This window comes from Cyanistes caeruleus, chromosome 20, assembly GCF_971803275.1.
Source record: "Cyanistes caeruleus chromosome 20, bCyaCae1.hap1.1, whole genome shotgun sequence".
Classification (NCBI taxonomy): domain Eukaryota; kingdom Metazoa; phylum Chordata; class Aves; order Passeriformes; family Paridae; genus Cyanistes; species Cyanistes caeruleus.
The window spans coordinates 10,630,783-10,651,907 of NC_141720.1; positions in this window are offsets into that span (position 1 = coordinate 10,630,783).

Consider the following 21,125-nt stretch of genomic DNA (forward strand, 5'->3'; position numbering starts at 1 on the left):
CCCAAAGTTCCACTCTCTGGGACAGCAGTGCAGCCACAGCCCTAAATTGCTCCTGTCTGTGAAACGACAGCCATTTTAGGCCCAGGATTACCCTGTTGGAGACACCATAGCAGTTAGAGCCCAACTTTACCCCTCTCTGTGACACCAGAGCAGTGAGGGCCCAAATTTCCTCTTCTCTGGGACACCACAGCAATGTCAGAGCCACTGTTACCCTACCTGTGACATCATAGCAGTGTGAGCTCCAACGTGCTCTTCTCCATGACTGCACAGCAATGACAGGCCCAGTGTTTCCCTCTCTCAGACACCACAGCAGTGACAGCCTCAATATTCCCGTCTCCGTGACACCACAGCAGGGACAGCCAAAAAGTTGCCCTCTCTGTGAAACCAGAGAGGTAACAGCCAAAATTGCCTCCTCTCTGTCAAACCACACCAATGTCAGGCCCAGTGTTCCACTCTCTGACACCACAGCAGCGACAGCACCGCTGTTTCTCTCTCTGTGACACCACAGCAGTGAGAGCCCCAAAGTTCCGCTCTCGGTGACAGCAGTGCACTCCGAGTCCCAGGATTCCCCTGTCTGTAACATCACAGCTCTAACTACCTCCATTTCACTCTCTCGCTGAAACCACAGCAGTGACAGCCCGACTCTTCCCCTCTCTGTGGAATCTCAGTAATGACAGCCCCAAATTGCCTCCTCTCTGTTACACCACAGCAATGTCAGGCCCAGCGTTCCACTGTCTAGGACACCATAGAAGTGTGAGCTCCAATTTAATCCTCTCTGGGACACCACAGCAATGACAGGCCCAAATTTCCTCTTCTCCGTCACACCACAATAGCAGTGACAGCACCTATTTCTTCATCTCTTCCACCACAGAAGTGAGAGCCCCAAAGTTCCACTCGCTGTGACACCACAGCAGTCACACACCAAATTTCCTCCTTTCTCGGACTCCACGGCAGTGACAGCCCCACTCTTCCATTCCCTGTGACACCAGGGCAGTGACGTGCCCAATTTCCTCCTCTCCGTGACTCCAGAGCAGGGAGAGCTCCAGAGTTCCTCTCTCTGTGACAACACAGCAGTGACAGCTCCAATGTTCCCGTCTCTGGGACACCAGAGCAGTGTGAGCCCCAAAGTTCCACTCTCTGGGACAGCAGTGCAGCCACAGCCCAAAATTGCTCCTGTCTGTGAAACGACAGCCATTTTAGGCCCAGGATTACCCTGTTGGAGACACCATAGCAGTTAGAGCCCAACTTTACCCCTCTCTGTGACACCAGAGCAGTGAGGGCCCAAATTTCCTCTTCTCTGGGACACCACAGCAATGTCAGAGCCACTGTTACCCTACCTGTGACATCATAGCAGTGTGAGCTCCAACGTGCTCCTCTCCATGACTGCACAGCAATGACAGGCCCAGTGTTTCCCTCTCTCAGACACCACAGCAGTGACAGCCTCAATATTCCCGTCTCCGTGACACCACAGCAGGGACAGCCAAAAAGTTGCCCTCTCTGTGAAACCAGAGAGGTAACAGCCAAAATTGCCTCCTCTCTGTCAAACCACACCAATGTCAGGCCCAGTGTTCCACTCTCTGACACCACAGCAGCGACAGCACCGCTGTTTCTCTCTCTGTGACACCACAGCAGTGAGAGCCCCAAAGTTCCGCTCTCGGTGACAGCAGTGCACTCCGAGTCCCAGGATTCCCCTGTCTGTAACATCACAGCTCTAACTACCTCCATTTCACTCTCTCGCTGAAACCACAGCAGTGACAGCCCGACTCTTCCCCTCTCTGTGGAATCACAGTAATGACAGCCCCAAATTGCCTCCTCTCTGTTACACCACAGCAATGTCAGGCCCAGCGTTCCACTGTCTAGGACACCATAGAAGTGTGAGCTCCAATTTAATCCTCTCCGTGACACCACAGCAATGACAGGCCCAAATTTCCTCTTCTCCGTCACACCACAATAGCAGTGACAGCACCTATTTCTTCATCTCTTCCACCACAGAAGTGAGAGCCCCAAAGTTCCACTCGCTGTGACACCACAGCAGTCACACACCAAATTTCCTCCTTTCTCGGACTCCACGGCAGTGACAGCCCCACTCTTCCATTCCCTGTGACACCAGGGCAGTGACGTGCCCAATTTCCTCCTCTCCGTGACTCCAGAGCAGGGAGAGCTCCAGAGTTCCTCTCTCTGTGACAACACAGCAGTGACAGCTCCAATGTTCCCGTCTCTGGGACACCAGAGCAGTGTGAGCCCCAAAGTTCCACTCTCTGGGACAGCAGTGCAGCCACAGCCCAAAATTGCTCCTGTCTGTGAAACGACAGCCATTTTAGGCCCAGGATTACCCTGTTGGAGACACCATAGCAGTTAGAGCCCAACTTTACCCCTCTCTGTGACACCAGAGCAGTGAGGGCCCAAATTTCCTCTTCTCTGGGACACCACAGCAATGTCAGAGCCACTGTTACCCTACCTGTGACATCATAGCAGTGTGAGCTCCAACGTGCTCCTCTCCATGACTGCACAGCAATGACAGGCCCAGTGTTTCCCTCTCTCAGACACCACAGCAGTGACAGCTCCAATATTCCCATTTCCGTGACACCACAGCAGGGACAGCCAAAAAGTTGCCCTCTCTGTGAAACCAGAGAGGTGACAGCCAAAATTGCCTCCTCTCTGTCAAACCACACCAATGTCAGGCCCAGTGTTCCACTCTCTGACACCACAGCAGCGACAGCACCGCTGTTTCTCTCTCTGTGACACCACAGTAGTGAGAGCCCCAAAGTTCCGCTCTCGGTGACAGCAGTGCACTCCGAGTCCCAGTATTCCCCTGTCTGTAACATCACAGCTCTAACTACCTCCATTTCACTCTCTCGCTGAAACCACAGCAGTGACAGCCCGACTCTTCCCCTCTCTGTGGAATCACAGTAATGACAGCCCCAAATTGCCTCCTCTCTGTTACACCACAGCAATGTCAGGCCCAGAGTTCCACTGTCTAGGACACCATAGAAGTGTGAGCTCCAATTTAATCCTCTCTGGACACCACAACAATGACAGCCCCAGTGTTACGCCCTCACTGATACAACAGCAGTGAGAGCCCAAATTTCCCCCTCTCTGTGACACCAGAGCAGGGAGAGGCCTAATTCCCTCCTCTCTGTGACACCACAGCAATGTCAGAGCCAGTGTTACCCTATCTGTGACATCATAGCAGTGTGAGCTCCAAAGCGCTCCTCTCTGTGACACCACAGCAATGACAGGCCCAAATTTCCTCTTCTCCGTCACACCACAATAGCAGTGACAGCACCTATTTCTTCATCTCTTCCACCACAGAAGTGAGAGCCCCAAAGTTCCACTCGCTGTGACACCACAGCAGTCACACACCAAATTTCCTCCTTTCTCGGACTCCACGGCAGTGACAGCCCCACTCTTCCATTCCCTGTGACACCAGGGCAGTGACATGCCCAATTTCCTCCTCTCCGTGACTCCAGAGCAGGGAGAGCTCCAGAGTTCCTCTCTCTGTGACACCACAGCAGTGACAGCTCCAATGTTCCCCTCTCTGGGACACCAGAGCAGTGTGAGCCCCAAAGTTCCACTCTCTGGGACAGCAGTGCAGCCACAGCCCAAAATTGCTCCTGTCTGTGAAACGACAGCCATTTTAGGCCCAGGATTACCCTGTTGGAGACACCATAGCAGTTAGAGCCCAACTTTACCCCTCTCTGTGACACCAGAGCAGTGAGGGCCCAAATTTCCTCTTCTCTTGGACACCACAGCAATGTCAGAGCCACTGTTACCCTACCTGTGACATCATAGCAGTGTGAGCTCCAACGTGCTCCTCTCCATGACTGCACAGCAATGACAGGCCCAGTGTTTCCCTCTCTCAGACACCACAGCAGTGACAGCTCCAATATTCCCGTCTCCGTGACACCACAGCAGGGACAGCCAAAAAGTTGCCCTCTCTGTGAAACCAGAGAGGTGACAGCCAAAATTGCCTCCTCTCTGTCAAACCACACCAATGTCAGGCCCAGTGTTCCACTCTCTGACACCACAGCAGCGACAGCACCGCTGTTTCTCTCTCTGTGACACCACAGTAGTGAGAGCCCCAAAGTTCCGCTCTCGGTGACAGCAGTGCACTCCGAGTCCCAGTATTCCCCTGTCTGTAACATCACAGCTCTAACTACCTCCATTTCACTCTCTCGCTGAAACCACAGCAGTGACAGTTTGACTCTTCCCCTCTCTGTGGAATCACAGTAATGACAGCCCCAAATTGCCTCCTCTCTGTTACACCACAGCAATGTCAGGCCCAGCGTTCCACTGTCTAGGACACCATAGAAGTGTGAGCTCCAATTTAATCCTCTCTGGGACACCACAACAATGACAGCCCCAGTGTTACGCCCTCACTGATACAACAGCAGTGAGAGCCCAAATTTCCCCCTCTCTGTGACACCAGAGCAGGGAGAGGCCTAATTCCCTCCTCTCTGTGACACCACAGCAATGTCAGAGCCAGTGTTACCCTATCTGTGACATCATAGCAGTGTGAGCTCCAAAGCGCTCCTCTCCGTGACACCACAGCAATGACAGGCCCAAATTTCCTCTTCTCCGTCACACCACAATAGCAGTGACAGCACCTATTTCTTCATCTCTTCCACCACAGAAGTGAGAGCCCCAAAGTTCCACTCGCTGTGACACCACAGCAGTCACACACCAAATTTCCTCCTTTCTCGGACTCCACGGCAGTGACAGCCCCACTCTTTCATTCCCTGTGACACCAGGGCAGTGACATGCCCAATTTCCTCCTCTCCGTGACTCCAGAGCAGGGAGAGCTCCAGAGTTCCTCTCTCTGTGACAACACAGCAGTGACAGCTCCAATGTTCCCCTCTCTGGGACACCAGAGCAGTGTGAGCCCCAAAGTTCCACTCTCTGGGACAGCAGTGCAGCCACAGCCCAAAATTGCTCCTGTCTGTGAAACGACAGCCATTTTAGGCCCAGGATTACCCTGTTGGAGACACCATAGCAGTTAGAGCCCAACTTTACCCCTCTCTGTGACACCAGAGCAGTGAGGGCCCAAATTTCCTCCTCTCTGGGACACCACAGCAATGTCAGAGCCACTGTTACCCTACCTGTGACATCATAGCAGTGTGAGCTCCAACGTGCTCCTCTCCATGACTGCACAGCAATGACAGGCCCAGTGTTTCCCTCTCTCAGACACCACAGCAGTGACAGCTCCAATATTCCCGTCTCCGTGACACCACAGCAGGGACAGCCAAAAAGTTGCCCTCTCTGTGAAACCAGAGAGGTGACAGCCAAAATTGCCTCCTCTCTGTCAAACCACACCAATGTCAGGCCCAGTGTTCCACTCTCTGACACCACAGCAGCAACAGCACCGCTGTTTCTCTCTCTGTGACACCACAGTAGTGAGAGCCCCAAAGTTCCGCTCTCGGTGACAGCAGTGCACTCCGAGTCCCAGTATTCCCCTGTCTGTAACATCACAGCTCTAACTACCTCCATTTCACTCTCTCGCTGAAACCACAGCAGTGACAGCCCGACTCTTCCCCTCTCTGTGGAATCACAGTAATGACAGCCCCAAATTGCCTCCTCTCTGTTACACCACAGCAATGTCAGGCCCAGCGTTCCACTGTCTAGGACACCATAGAAGTGTGAGCTCCAATTTAATCCTCTCTGGGACACCACAACAATGACAGCCCCAGTGTTACGCCCTCACTGATACAACAGCAGTGAGAGCCCAAATTTCCCCCTCTCTGTGACACCAGAGCAGGGAGAGGCCTAATTCCCTCCTCTCTGTGACACCACAGCAATGTCAGAGCCAGTGTAACCCTATCTGTGACATCGTAGCAGTGTGAGCTCCAAAGCGCTCCTCTCCGTGACACCACAGCAATGACAGGCCCAAATTTCCTCTTCTCCGTCACACCACAATAGCAGTGACAGCACCTATTTCTTCATCTCTTCCACCACAGAAGTGAGAGCCCCAAAGTTCCACTCGCTGTGACACCACAGCAGTCACACACCAAATTTCCTCCTTTCTCGGACTCCACGGCAGTTACAGCCCCACTCTTCCATTCCCTGTGACACCAGGGCAGTGACATGCCCAATTTCCTCCTCTCCGTGACTCCAGAGCAGGGAGAGCTCCAGAGTTCCTCTCTCTGTGACAACACAGCAGTGACAGCTCCAATGTTCCCCTCTCTGGGACACCAGAGCAGTGTGAGCCCCAAAGTTCCACTCTCTGGGACAGCAGTGCAGCCACAGCCCAAAATTGCTCCTGTCTGTGAAACGACAGCCATTTTAGGCCCAGGATTACCCTGTTGGAGACACCATAGCAGTTAGAGCCCAACTTTACCCCTCTCTGTGACACCAGAGCAGTGAGGGCCCAAATTTCCTCTTCTCTGGGACACCACAGCAATGTCAGAGCCACTGTTACCCTACCTGTGACATCATAGCAGTGTGAGCTCCAACGTGCTCCTCTCCATGACTGCACAGCAATGACAGGCCCAGTGTTTCCCTCTCTCAGACACCACAGCAGTGACAGCTCCAATATTCCCGTCTCCGTGACACCACAGCAGGGACAGCCAAAAAGTTGCCCTCTCTGTGAAACCAGAGAGGTGACAGCCAAAATTGCCTCCTCTCTGTCAAACCACACCAATGTCAGGCCCAGTGTTCCACTCTCTGACACCACAGCAGCGACAGCACCGCTGTTTCTCTCTCTGTGACACCACAGCAGTGAGAGCCCCAAAGTTCCGCTCTCGGTGACAGCAGTGCACTCCGAGTCCCAGTATTCCCCTGTCTGAAACATCACAGCTCTAACTACCTCCATTTCACTCTCTCGCTGAAACCACAGCAGTGACAGCCCGACTCTTCCCCTCTCTGTGGAATCTCAGTAATGACAGCCCCAAATTGCCTCCTCTCTGTTACACCACAGCAATGTCAGGCCCAGCGTTCCACTGTCTAGGACACCATAGAAGTGTGAGCTCCAATTTAATCCTCTCCGTGACACCACAGCAATGACAGGCCCAAATTTCCTCTTCTCCGTCACACCAAAATAGCAGTGACAGCTCCTATTTCTTCATCTCTTCCACCACAGAAGTGAGAGCCCCAAAGTTCCACTCGCTGTGACACCACAGCAGTCACACACCAAATTTCCTCCTTTCTCGGACTCCACGGCAGTGACAGCCCCACTCTTCCATTCCCTGTGACGCCAGGGCAGTGACATGCCCAATTTCCTCCTCTCCGTGACTCCAGAGCAGGGAGAGCTCCAGAGTTCCTCTCTCTGTGACACCACAGCAGTGACAGCTCCAATGTTCCCCTCTCTGGGACACCAGAGCAGTGTGAGCCCCAAAGTTCCACTCTCTGGGACAGCAGTGCAGCCACAGCCCAAAATTGCTCCTGTCTGTGAAACGACAGCCATTTTAGGCCCAGGATTACCCTGTTGGAGACACCATAGCAGTTAGAGCCCAACTTTACCCCTCTCTGTGACACCAGAGCAGTGAGGGCCCAAATTTCCTCTTCTCTGGGACACCACAGCAATGTCAGAGCCACTGTTACCCTACCTGTGACATCATAGCAGTGTGAGCTCCAACGTGCTCTTCTCCATGACTGCACAGCAATGACAGGCCCAGTGTTTCCCTCTCTCAGACACCACAGCAGTGACAGCCTCAATATTCCCGTCTCCGTGACACCACAGCAGGGACAGCCAAAAAGTTGCCCTCTCTGTGAAACCAGAGAGGTAACAGCCAAAATTGCCTCCTCTCTGTCAAACCACACCAATGTCAGGCCCAGTGTTCCACTCTCTGACACCACAGCAGCGACAGCACCGCTGTTTCTCTCTCTGTGACACCACAGCAGTGAGAGCCCCAAAGTTCCGCTCTCGGTGACAGCAGTGCACTCCGAGTCCCAGTATTCCCCTGTCTGTAACATCACAGCTCTAACTACCTCCATTTCACTCTCTCGCTGAAACCACAGCAGTGACAGCCCGACTCTTCCCCTCTCTGTGGAATCACAGTAATGACAGCCCCAAATTGCCTCCTCTCTGTTACACCACAGCAATGTCAGGCCCAGCGTTCCACTGTCTAGGACACCATAGAAGTGTGAGCTCCAATTTAATCCTCTCCGTGACACCACAGCAATGACAGGCCCAAATTTCCTCTTCTCCGTCACACCACAATAGCAGTGACAGCACCTATTTCTTCATCTCTTCCACCACAGAAGTGAGAGCCCCAAAGTTCCACTCGCTGTGACACCACAGCAGTCACACACCAAATTTCCTCCTTTCTCGGACTCCACGGCAGTGACAGCCCCACTCTTCCATTCCCTGTGACACCAGGGCAGTGACGTGCCCAATTTCCTCCTCTCCGTGACTCCAGAGCAGGGAGAGCTCCAGAGTTCCTCTCTCTGTGACAACACAGCAGTGACAGCTCCAATGTTCCCCTCTCTGGGACACCAGAGCAGTGTGAGCCCCAAAGTTCCACTCTCTGGGACAGCAGTGCAGCCACAGCCCAAAATTGCTCCTGTCTGTGAAACGACAGCCATTTTAGGCCCAGGATTACCCTGTTGGAGACACCATAGCAGTTAGAGCCCAACTTTACCCCTCTCTGTGACACCAGAGCAGTGAGGGCCCAAATTTCCTCTTCTCTGGGACACCACAGCAATGTCAGAGCCACTGTTACCCTACCTGTGACATCATAGCAGTGTGAGCTCCAACGTGCTCCTCTCCATGACTGCACAGCAATGACAGGCCCAGTGTTTCCCTCTCTCAGACACCACAGCAGTGACAGCTCCAATATTCCCATTTCCGTGACACCACAGCAGGGACAGCCAAAAAGTTGCCCTCTCTGTGAAACCAGAGAGGTGACAGCCAAAATTGCCTCCTCTCTGTCAAACCACACCAATGTCAGGCCCAGTGTTCCACTCTCTGACACCACAGCAGCGACAGCACCGCTGTTTCTCTCTCTGTGACACCACAGTAGTGAGAGCCCCAAAGTTCCGCTCTCGGTGACAGCAGTGCACTCCGAGTCCCAGTATTCCCCTGTCTGAAACATCACAGCTCTAACTACCTCCATTTCACTCTCTCGCTGAAACCACAGCAGTGACAGCCCGACTCTTCCCCTCTCTGTGGAATCACAGTAATGACAGCCCCAAATTGCCTCCTCTCTGTTACACCACAGCAATGTCAGGCCCAGAGTTCCACTGTCTAGGACACCATAGAAGTGTGAGCTCCAATTTAATCCTCTCTGGGACACCACAACAATGACAGCCCCAGTGTTACGCCCTCACTGATACAACAGCAGTGAGAGCCCAAATTTCCCCCTCTCTGTGACACCAGAGCAGGGAGAGGCCTAATTCCCTCCTCTCTGTGACACCACAGCAATGTCAGAGCCAGTGTTACCCTATCTGTGACATCATAGCAGTGTGAGCTCCAAAGCGCTCCTCTCCGTGACACCACAGCAATGACAGGCCCAAATTTCCTCTTCTCCGTCACACCACAATAGCAGTGACAGCTCCTATTTCTTCATCTCTTCCACCACAGAAGTGAGAGCCCCAAAGTTCCACTCGCTGTGACACCACAGCAGTCACACACCAAATTTCCTCCTTTCTCGGACTCCACGGCAGTGACAGCCCCACTCTTCCATTCCCTGTGACACCAGGGCAGTGACATGCCCAATTTCCTCCTCTCCGTGACTCCAGAGCAGGGAGAGCTCCAGAGTTCCTCTCTCTGTGACACCACAGCAGTGACAGCTCCAATGTTCCCCTCTCTGGGACACCAGAGCAGTGTGAGCCCCAAAGTTCCACTCTCTGGGACAGCAGTGCAGCCACAGCCCAAAATTGCTCCTGTCTGTGAAACGACAGCCATTTTAGGCCCAGGATTACCCTGTTGGAGACACCATAGCAGTTAGAGCCCAACTTTACCCCTCTCTGTGACACCAGAGCAGTGAGGGCCCAAATTTCCTCTTCTCTGGGACACCACAGCAATGTCAGAGCCACTGTTACCCTACCTGTGACATCATAGCAGTGTGAGCTCCAACGTGCTCCTCTCCATGACAGCACAGCAATGACAGACCCAGTGTTTCCCTCTCTCAGACACCACAGCAGTGACAGCTCCAATATTCCCATTTCCGTGACACCACAGCAGGGACAGCCAAAAAGTTGCCCTCTCTGTGAAACCAGAGAGGTGACAGCCAAAATTGCCTCCTCTCTGTCAAACCACACCAATGTCAGGCCCAGTGTTCCACTCTCTGACACCACAGCAGCGACAGCACCGCTGTTTCTCTCTCTGTGACACCACAGCAGTGAGAGCCCCAAAGTTCCGCTCTCGGTGACAGCAGTGCACTCCGAGTCCCAGTATTCCCCTGTCTGTAACATCACAGCTCTAACTACCTCCATTTCACTCTCTCGCTGAAACCACAGCAGTGACAGTTTGAGTCTTCCCCTCTCTGTGGAATCACAGTAATGACAGCCCCAAATTGCCTCCTCTCTGTTACACCACAGCAATGTCAGGCCCAGCGTTCCACTGTCTAGGACACCATAGAAGTGTGAGCTCCAATTTAATCCTCTCTGGACACCACAACAATGACAGCCCCAGTGTTACGCCCTCACTGATACAACAGCAGTGAGAGCCCAAATTTCCCCCTCTCTGTGACACCAGAGCAGGGAGAGGCCTAATTCCCTCCTCTCTGTGACACCACAGCAATGTCAGAGCCAGTGTTACCCTATCTGTGACATCATAGCAGTGTGAGCTCCAAAGCGCTCCTCTCCGTGACACCACAGCAATGACAGGCCCAAATTTCCTCTTCTCCGTCACACCACAATAGCAGTGACAGCTCCTATTTCTTCATCTCTTCCACCACAGAAGTGAGAGCCCCAAAGTTCCACTCGCTGTGACACCACAGCAGTCACACACCAAATTTCCTCCTTTCTCGGACTCCACGGCAGTGACAGCCCCACTCTTCCATTCCCTGTGACACCAGGGCAGTGACATGCCCAATTTCCTCCTCTCCGTGACTCCAGAGCAGGGAGAGCTCCAGAGTTCCTCTCTCTGTGACAACACAGCAGTGACAGCTCCAATGTTCCCCTCTCTGGGACACCAGAGCAGTGTGAGCCCCAAAGTTCCACTCTCTGGGACAGCAGTGCAGCCACAGCCCAAAATTGCTCCTGTCTGTGAAACGACAGCCATTTTAGGCCCAGGATTACCCTGTTGGAGACACCATAGCAGTTAGAGCCCAACTTTACCCCTCTCTGTGACACCAGAGCAGTGAGGGCCCAAATTTCCTCTTCTCTGGGACACCACAGCAATGTCAGAGCCACTGTTACCCTACCTGTGACATCATAGCAGTGTGAGCTCCAACGTGCTCCTCTCCATGACTGCACAGCAATGACAGGCCCAGTGTTTCCCTCTCTCAGACACCACAGCAGTGACAGCTCCAATATTCCCGTCTCCGTGACACCACAGCAGGGACAGCCAAAAAGTTGCCCTCTCTGTGAAACCAGAGAGGTGACAGCCAAAATTGCCTCATCTCTCTGAAACTACACCAATGTCAGGCCCAGTGTTCCACTCTCTGACACCACAGCAGCGACAGCACCGCTGTTTCTCTCTCTGTGACACCACAGCAGTGAGAGCCCCAAAGTTCCGCTCTCAGTGACAGCAGTGCACTCCGAGTCCCAGTATTCCCCTGTCTGAAACATCACAGCTCTAACTACCTCCATTTCACTCTCTCGCTGAAACCACAGCAGTGACAGCCCGACTCTTCCCCTCTCTGTGGAATCTCAGTAATGACAGCCCCAAATTGCCTCCTCTCTGTTACACCACAGCAATGTCAGGCCCAGCGTTCCACTGTCTAGGACACCATAGAAGTGTGAGCTCCAATTTAATCCTCTCCGTGACACCACAGCAATGACAGCCCCAGTGTTACGCCCTCACTGATACAACAGCAGTGAGAGCCCAAATTTCCCCCTCTCTGTGACACCAGAGCAGGGAGAGGCCTAATTCCCTCCTCTCTGTGACACCACAGCAATGTCAGAGCCAGTGTTACCCTATCTGTGACATCATAGCAGTGTGAGCTCCAAAGTGCTCCTCTCTGTGACACCACAGCAATGACAGGCCCAAATTTCCTCTTCTCCGTCACACCACAATAGCAGTGACAGCACCTATTTCTTCATCTCTTCCACCACAGAAGTGAGAGCCCCAAAGTTCCACTCGCTGTGACACCACAGCAGTCACACACCAAATTTCCTCCTTTCTCGGACTCCACGGCAGTGACAGCCCCACTCTTCCATTCCCTGTGACGCCAGGGCAGTGACATGCCCAATTTCCTCCTCTCCGTGACTCCAGAGCAGGGAGAGCTCCAGAGTTCCTCTCTCTGTGACACCACAGCAGTGACAGCTCCAATGTTCCCCTCTCTGGGGCACCAGAGCAGTGTGAGCCCCAAAGTTCCACTCTCTGGGACAGCAGTGCAGCCACAGCCCAAAATTGCTCCTGTCTGTGAAACGACAGCCATTTTAGGCCCAGGATTACCCTGTTGGAGACACCATAGCAGTTAGAGCCCAACTTTACCCCTCTCTGTGACACCAGAGCAGTGAGGGCCCAAATTTCCTCTTCTCTGGGACACCACAGCAATGTCAGAGCCACTGTTACCCTACCTGTGACATCATAGCAGTGTGAGCTCCAACGTGCTCCTCTCCATGACTGCACAGCAATGACAGGCCCAGTGTTTCCCTCTCTCAGAAACCACAGCAGTGACAGCTCCAATATTCCCGTCTCCGTGACACCACAGCAGGGACAGCCAAAAAGTTGCCCTCTCTGTGAAACCAGAGAGGTGACAGCCAAAATTGCCTCCTCTCTGTCAAACCACACCAATGTCAGGCCCAGTGTTCCACTCTCTGACACCACAGCAGCGACAGCACCGCTGTTTCTCTCTCTGTGACACCACAGCAGTGAGAACCCCAAAGTTCCGCTCTCGGTGACAGCAGTGCACTCCGAGTCCCAGTATTCCCCTGTCTGTAACATCACAGCTCTAACTACCTCCATTTCACTCTCTCGCTGAAACCACAGCAGTGACAGCCCGACTCTTCCCCTCTCTGTGGAATCACAGTAATGACAGCCCCAAATTGCCTCCTCTCTGTTACACCACAGCAATGTCAGGCCCAGAGTTCCACTGTCTAGGACACCATAGAAGTGTGAGCTCCAATTTAATCCTCTCTGGACACCACAACAATGACAGCCCCAGTGTTACGCCCTCACTGATACAACAGCAGTGAGAGCCCAAATTTCCCCCTCTCTGTGACACCAGAGCAGGGAGAGGCCTAATTCCCTCCTCTCTGTGACACCACAGCAATGTCAGAGCCAGTGTTACCCTATCTGTGACATCATAGCAGTGTGAGCTCCAAAGTGCTCCTCTCTGTGACACCACAGCAATGACAGGCCCAAATTTCCTCTTCTCCGTCACACCACAATAGCAGTGACAGCACCTATTTCTTCATCTCTTCCACCACAGAAGTGAGAGCCCCAAAGTTCCACTCGCTGTGACACCACAGCAGTCACACACCAAATTTCCTCCTTTCTCGGACTCCACGGCAGTTACAGCCCCACTCTTCCATTCCCTGTGACGCCAGGGCAGTGACATGCCCAATTTCCTCCTCTCCGTGACTCCAGAGCAGGGAGAGCTCCAGAGTTCCTCTCTCTGTGACACCACAGCAGTGACAGCTCCAATGTTCCCCTCTCTGGGGCACCAGAGCAGTGTGAGCCCCAAAGTTCCACTCTCTGGGACAGCAGTGCAGCCACAGCCCAAAATTGCTCCTGTCTGTGAAACGACAGCCATTTTAGGCCCAGGATTACCCTGTTGGAGACACCATAGCAGTTAGAGCCCAACTTTACCCCTCTCTGTGACACCAGAGCAGTGAGGGCCCAAATTTCCTCTTCTCTGGGACACCACAGCAATGTCAGAGCCACTGTTACCCTACCTGTGACATCATAGCAGTGTGAGCTCCAACGTGCTCCTCTCCATGACTGCACAGCAATGACAGGCCCAGTGTTTCCCTCTCTCAGACACCACAGCAGTGACAGCTCCAATATTCCCGTCTCCGTGACACCACAGCAGGGACAGCCAAAAAGTTGCCCTCTCTGTGAAACCAGAGAGGTGACAGCCAAAATTGCCTCCTCTCTGTCAAACCACACCAATGTCAGGCCCAGTGTTCCACTCTCTGACACCACAGCAGCGACAGCACCGCTGTTTCTCTCTCTGTGACACCACAGTAGTGAGAGCCCCAAAGTTCCGCTCTCGGTGACAGCAGTGCACTCCGAGTCCCAGTATTCCCCTGTCTGTAACATCACAGCTCTAACTACCTCCATTTCACTCTCTCGCTGAAACCACAGCAGTGACAGCCCGACTCTTCCCCTCTCTGTGGAATCACAGTAATGACAGCCCCAAATTGCCTCCTCTCTGTTACACCACAGCAATGTCAGGCCCAGCGTTCCACTGTCTAGGACACCATAGAAGTGTGAGCTCCAATTTAATCCTCTCTGGACACCACAACAATGACAGCCCCAGTGTTACGCCCTCACTGATACAACAGCAGTGAGAGCCCAAATTTCCCCCTCTCTGTGACACCAGAGCAGGGAGAGGCCTAATTCCCTCCTCTCTGTGACACCACAGCAATGTCAGAGCCAGTGTTACCCTATCTGTGACATCATAGCAGTGTGAGCTCCAAAGCGCTCCTCTCCGTGACACCACAGCAATGACAGGCCCAAATTTCCTCTTCTCCGTCACACCACAATAGCAGTGACAGCTCCTATTTCTTCATCTCTTCCACCACAGAAGTGAGAGCCCCAAAGTTCCACTCGCTGTGACACCACAGCAGTCACACACCAAATTTCCTCCTTTCTCGGACTCCACGGCAGTGACAGCCCCACTCTTCCATTCCCTGTGACACCAGGGCAGTGACATGCCCAATTTCCTCCTCTCCGTGACTCCAGAGCAGGGAGAGCTCCAGAGTTCCTCTCTCTGTGACAACACAGCAGTGACAGCTCCAATGTTCCCCTCTCTGGGACACCAGAGCAGTGTGAGCCCCAAAGTTCCACTCTCTGGGACAGCAGTGCAGCCACAGCCCAAAATTGCTCCTGTCTGTGAAACGACAGCCATTTTAGGCCCAGGATTACCCTGTTGGAGACACCATAGCAGTTAGAGCCCAACTTTACCCCTCTCTGTGACACCAGAGCAGTGAGGGCCCAAATTTCCTCTTCTCTGGGACACCACAGCAATGTCAGAGCCACTGTTACCCTACCTGTGACATCATAGCAGTGTGAGCTCCAACGTGCTCCTCTCCATGACAGCACAGCAATGACAGACCCAGTGTTTCCCTCTCTCAGACACCACAGCAGTGACAGCTCCAATATTCCCGTCTCCGTGACATCACAGCAGGGACAGCCAAAAAGTTGCCCTCTCTGTGAAACCAGAGCGGTGGCAGCCAAAATTGCCTCATCTCTCTGAAACTACACCAATGTCAGGCCCAGTGTTCCACTCTCTGACACCACAGCAGCGACAACACCGCTCTTTCTCTCTCTGTTACACCACAGCAGTGAGAGCCCCAAAGTTCCGCTCTCGGTGACAGCAGTGCACTCCGAGTCCCAGTATTCCCCTGTCTGTAACATCACAGCTCTAACTACCTCCATTTCACTCTCTCGCTGAAACCACAGCAGTGACAGCCCGACTCTTCCCCTCTCTGTGGAATCACAGTAATGACTGCCCCAAATTGCCTCCTCTCTGTTACACCACAGCAATGTCAGGCCCAGCGTTCCACTGTCTAGGACACCATAGAAGTGTGAGCTCCAATTTAATCCTCTCTGGACACCACAACAATGACAGCCCCAGTGTTACGCCCTCACTGATACAACAGCAGTGAGAGCCCAAATTTCCCCCTCTCTGTGACACCAGAGCAGGGAGAGGCCTAATTCCCTCCTCTCTGTGACACCACAGCAATGTCAGAGCCAGTGTTACCCTATCTGTGACATCATAGCAGTGTGAGCTCCAAAGTGCTCCTCTCTGTGACACCACAGCAATGACAGGCCCAAATTTCCTCTTCTCCGTCACACCACAATAGCAGTGACAGCACCTATTTCTTCATCTCTTCCACCACAGAAGTGAGAGCCCCAAAGTTCCACTCGCTGTGACACCACAGCAGTCACACACCAAATTTCCTCCTTTCTCGGACTCCACGGCAGTTACAGCCCCACTCTTCCATTCCCTGTGACGCCAGGGCAGTGACATGCCCACTTTCCTCCTCTCCGTGACTCCAGAGCAGGGAGAGCTCCAGAGTTCCTCTCTCTGTGACACCACAGCAGTGACAGCTCCAATGTTCCCCTCTCTGGGGCACCAGAGCAGTGTGAGCCCCAAAGTTCCACTCTCTGGGACAGCAGTGCAGCCACAGCCCAAAATTGCTCCTGTCTGTGAAACGACAGCCATTTTAGGCCCAGGATTACCCTGTTGGAGACACCATAGCAGTTAGAGCCCAACTTTACCCCTCTCTGTGACACCAGAGCAGTGAGGGCCCAAATTTCCTCTTCTCTGGGACACCACAGCAATGTCAGAGCCACTGTTACCCTACCTGTGACATCATAGCAGTGTGAGCTCCAACGTGCTCCTCTCCATGACTGCACAGCAATGACAGGCCCAGTGTTTCCCTCTCTCAGACACCACAGCAGTGACAGCTCCAATATTCCCGTCTCCGTGACACCACAGCAGGGACAGCCAAAAAGTTGCCCTCTCTGTGAAACCAGAGAGGTGACAGCCAAAATTGCCTCCTCTCTGTCAAACCACACCAATGTCAGGCCCAGTGTTCCACTCTCTGACACCACAGCAGCGACAGCACCGCTGTTTCTCTCTCTGTGACACCACAGCAGTGAGAGCCCCAAAGTTCCGCTCTCGGTGACAGCAGTGCACTCCGAGTCCCAGTATTCCCCTGTCTGTAACATCACAGCTCTAACTACCTCCATTTCACTCTCTCGCTGAAACCACAGCAGTGACAGCCCGACTCTTCCCCTCTCTGTGGAATCACAGTAATGACAGCCCCAAATTGCCTCCTCTCTGTTACACCACAGCAATGTCAGGCCCAGCGTTCCACTGTCTAGGACACCATAGAAGTGTGAGCTCCAATTTAATCCTCTCTGGACACCACAACAATGACAGCCCCAGTGTTACGCCCTCACTGATACAACAGCAGTGAGAGCCCAAATTTCCCCCTCTCTGTGACACCAGAGCAGGGAGAGGCCTAATTCCCTCCTCTCTGTGACACCACAGCAATGTCAGAGCCAGTGTTACCCTATCTGTGACATCATAGCAGTGTGAGCTCCAAAGTGCTCCTCTCTGTGACACCACAGCAATGACAGGCCCAAATTTCCTCTTCTCCGTCACACCACAATAGCAGTGACAGCACCTATTTCTTCATCTCTTCCACCACAGAAGTGAGAGCCCCAAAGTTCCACTCGCTGTGACACCACAGCAGTCACACACCAAATTTCCTCCTTTCTCGGACTCCACGGCAGTTACAGCCCCACTCTTCCATTCCCTGTGACGCCAGGGCAGTGACATGCCCAATTTCCTCCTCTCCGTGACTCCAGAGCAGGGAGAGCTCCAGAGTTCCTCTCTCTGTGACACCACAGCAGTGACAGCTCCAATGTTCCCCTCTCTGGGACACCAGAGCAGTGTGAGCCCCAAAGTTCCACTCTCTGGGACAGCAGTGCAGCCACAGCCCAAAATTGCTCCTGTCTGTGAAACGACAGCCATTTTAGGCCCAGGATTACCCTGTTGGAGACACCATAGCAGTTAGAGCCCAACTTTACCCCTCTCTGTGACACCAGAGCAGTGAGGGCCCAAATTTCCTCTTCTCTGGGACACCACAGCAATGTCAGAGCCACTGTTACCCTACCTGTGACATCATAGCAGTGTGAGCTCCAACGTGCTCCTCTCCATGACTGCACAGCAATGACAGGCCCAGTGTTTCCCTCTCTCAGACACCACAGCAGTGACAGCTCCAATATTCCCGTCTCCGTGACACCACAGCAGGGACAGCCAAAAAGTTGCCCTCTCTGTGAAACCAGAGAGGTGACAGCCAAAATTGCCTCCTCTCTGTCAAACCACACCAATGTCAGGCCCAGTGTTCCACTCTCTGACACCACAGCAGCGACAGCACCGCTGTTTCTCTCTCTGTGACACCACAGCAGTGAGAGCCCCAAAGTTCCGCTCTCGGTGACAGCAGTGCACTCCGAGTCCCAGTATTCCCCTGTCTGTAACATCACAGCTCTAACTACCTCCATTTCACTCTCTCGCTGAAACCACAGCAGTGACAGCCCGACTCTTCCCCTCTCTGTGGAATCACAGTAATGACAGCCCCAAATTGCCTCCTCTCTGTTACACCACAGCAATGTCAGGCCCAGCGTTCCACTGTCTAGGACACCATAGAAGTGTGAGCTCCAATTTAATCCTCTCTGGGACACCACAACAATGACAGCCCCAGTGTTACGCCCTCACTGATACAACAGCAGTGAGAGCCCAAATTTCCCCCTCTCTGTGACACCAGAGCAGGGAGAGGCCTAATTCCCTCCTCTCTGTGACACCACAGCAATGTCAGAGCCAGTGTTACCCTATCTGTGACATCATAGCAGTGTGAGCTCCAAAGCGCTCCTCTCCATGACACCACAGCAATGACAGGCCCAAATTTCCTCTTCTCCGTCACACCACAATAGCAGTGACAGCTCCTATTTCTTCATCTCTTCCACCACAGAAGTGAGAGCCCCAAAGTTCCACTCGCTGTGACACCACAGCAGTCACACACCAAATTTCCTCCTTTCTCGGACTCCACGGCAGTGACAGCCCCACTCTTCCATTCCCTGTGACACCAGGGCAGTGACATGCCCAATTTCCTCCTCTCCGTGACTCCAGAGCAGGGAGAGCTCCAGAGTTCCTCTCTCTGTGACAACACAGCAGTGACAGCTCCAATGTTCCCCTCTCTGGGACACCAGAGCAGTGTGAGCCCCAAAGTTCCACTCTCTGGGACAGCAGTGCAGCCACAGCCCAAAATTGCTCCTGTCTGTGAAACGACAGCCATTTTAGGCCCAGGATTACCCTGTTGGAGACACCATAGCAGTTAGAGCCCAACTTTACCCCTCTCTGTGACACCAGAGCAGTGAGGGCCCAAATTTCCTCTTCTCTGGGACACCACAGCAATGTCAGAGCCACTGTTACCCTACCTGTGACATCATAGCAGTGTGAGCTCCAACGTGCTCCTCTCCATGACTGCACAGCAATGACAGGCCCAGTGTTTCCCTCTCTCAGACACCACAGCAGTGACAGCTCCAATATTCCCGTCTCCGTGACACCACAGCAGGGACAGCCAAAAAGTTGCCCTCTCTGTGAAACCAGAGAGGTGACAGCCAAAATTGCCTCCTCTCTGTCAAACCACACCAATGTCAGGCCCAGTGTTCCACTCTCTGACACCACAGCAGCGACAGCACCGCTGTTTCTCTCTCTGTGACACCACAGCAGTGAGAGCCCCAAAGTTCCGCTCTCGGTGACAGCAGTGCACTCCGAGTCCCAGTATTCCCCTGTCTGTAACATCACAGCTCTAACTACCTCCATTTCACTCTCTCGCTGAAACCACAGCAGTGACAGTTTGAGTCTTCCCCTCTCTGTGGAATCACAGTAATGACAGCCCCAAATTGCCTCCTCTCTGTTACACCACAGCAATGTCAGGCCCAGCGTTCCACTGTCTAGGACACCATAGAAGTGTGAGCTCCAATTTAATCCTCTCTGGGACACCACAACAATGACAGCCCCAGTGTTACGCCCTCACTGATACAACAGCAGTGAGAGCCCAAATTTCCCCCTCTCTGTGACACCAGAGCAGGGAGAGGCCTAATTCCCTCCTCTCTGTGACACCACAGCAATGTCAGAGCCAGTGTTACCCTATCTGTGACATCATAGCAGTGTGAGCTCCAAAGCGCTCCTCTCCGTGACACCACAGCAATGACAGGCCCAAATTTCCTCTTCTCCGTCACACCACAATAGCAGTGACAGCTCCTATTTCTTCATCTCTTCCACCACAGAAGTGAGAGCCCCAAAGTTCCACTCGCTGTGACACCACAGCAGTCACACACCAAATTTCCTCCTTTCTCGGACTCCACGGCAGTGACAGCCCCACTCTTCCATTCCCTGTGACACCAGGGCGTGACATGCCCAATTTCCTCCTCTCCGTGACTCCAGAGCAGGGAGAGCTCCAGAGTTCCTCTCTCTGTGACACCACAGCAGTGACAGCTCCAATGTTCCCCTCTCTGGGACACCAGAGCAGTGTGAGCCCCAAAGTTCCACTCTCTGGGACAGCAGTGCAGCCACAGCCCAAAATTGCTCCTGTCTGTGAAACGACAGCCATTTTAGGCCCAGGATTACCCTGTTGGAGACACCATAGCAGTTAGAGCCCAACTTTACCCCTCTCTGTGACACCAGAGCAGTGAGGGCCCAAATTTCCTCTTCTCTGGGACACCACAGCAATGTCAGAGCCACTGTTACCCTACCTGTGACATCATAGCAGTGTGAGCTCCAACGTGCTCCTCTCCATGACTGCACAGCAATGACAGGCCCAGTATTTCCCTCTCTCAGACACCACAGCAGTGACAGCTCCAATATTCCCGTCTCCGTGACACCACAGCAGGGACAGCCAAAAAGTTGCCCTCTCTGTGAAACCAGAGAGGTGACAGCCAAAATTGCCTCCTCTCTGTCAAACCACACCAATGTCAGGCCCAGTGTTCCACTCTCTGACACCACAGCAGCGACAGCACCGCTGTTTCTCTCTCTGTGACACCACAGCAGTGAGAGCCCCAAAGTTCCGCTCTCGGTGACAGCAGTGCACTCCGAGTCCCAGTATTCCCCTGTCTGTAACATCACAGCTCTAACTACCTCCATTTCACTCTCTCGCTGAAACCACAGCAGTGACAGCCCGACTCTTCCCCTCTCTGTGGAATCACAGTAATGACAGCCCCAAATTGCCTCCTCTCTGTTACACCACAGCAATGTCAGGCCCAGAGTTCCACTGTCTAGGACACCATAGAAGTGTGAGCTCCAATTTAATCCTCTCTGGGACACCACAACAATGAC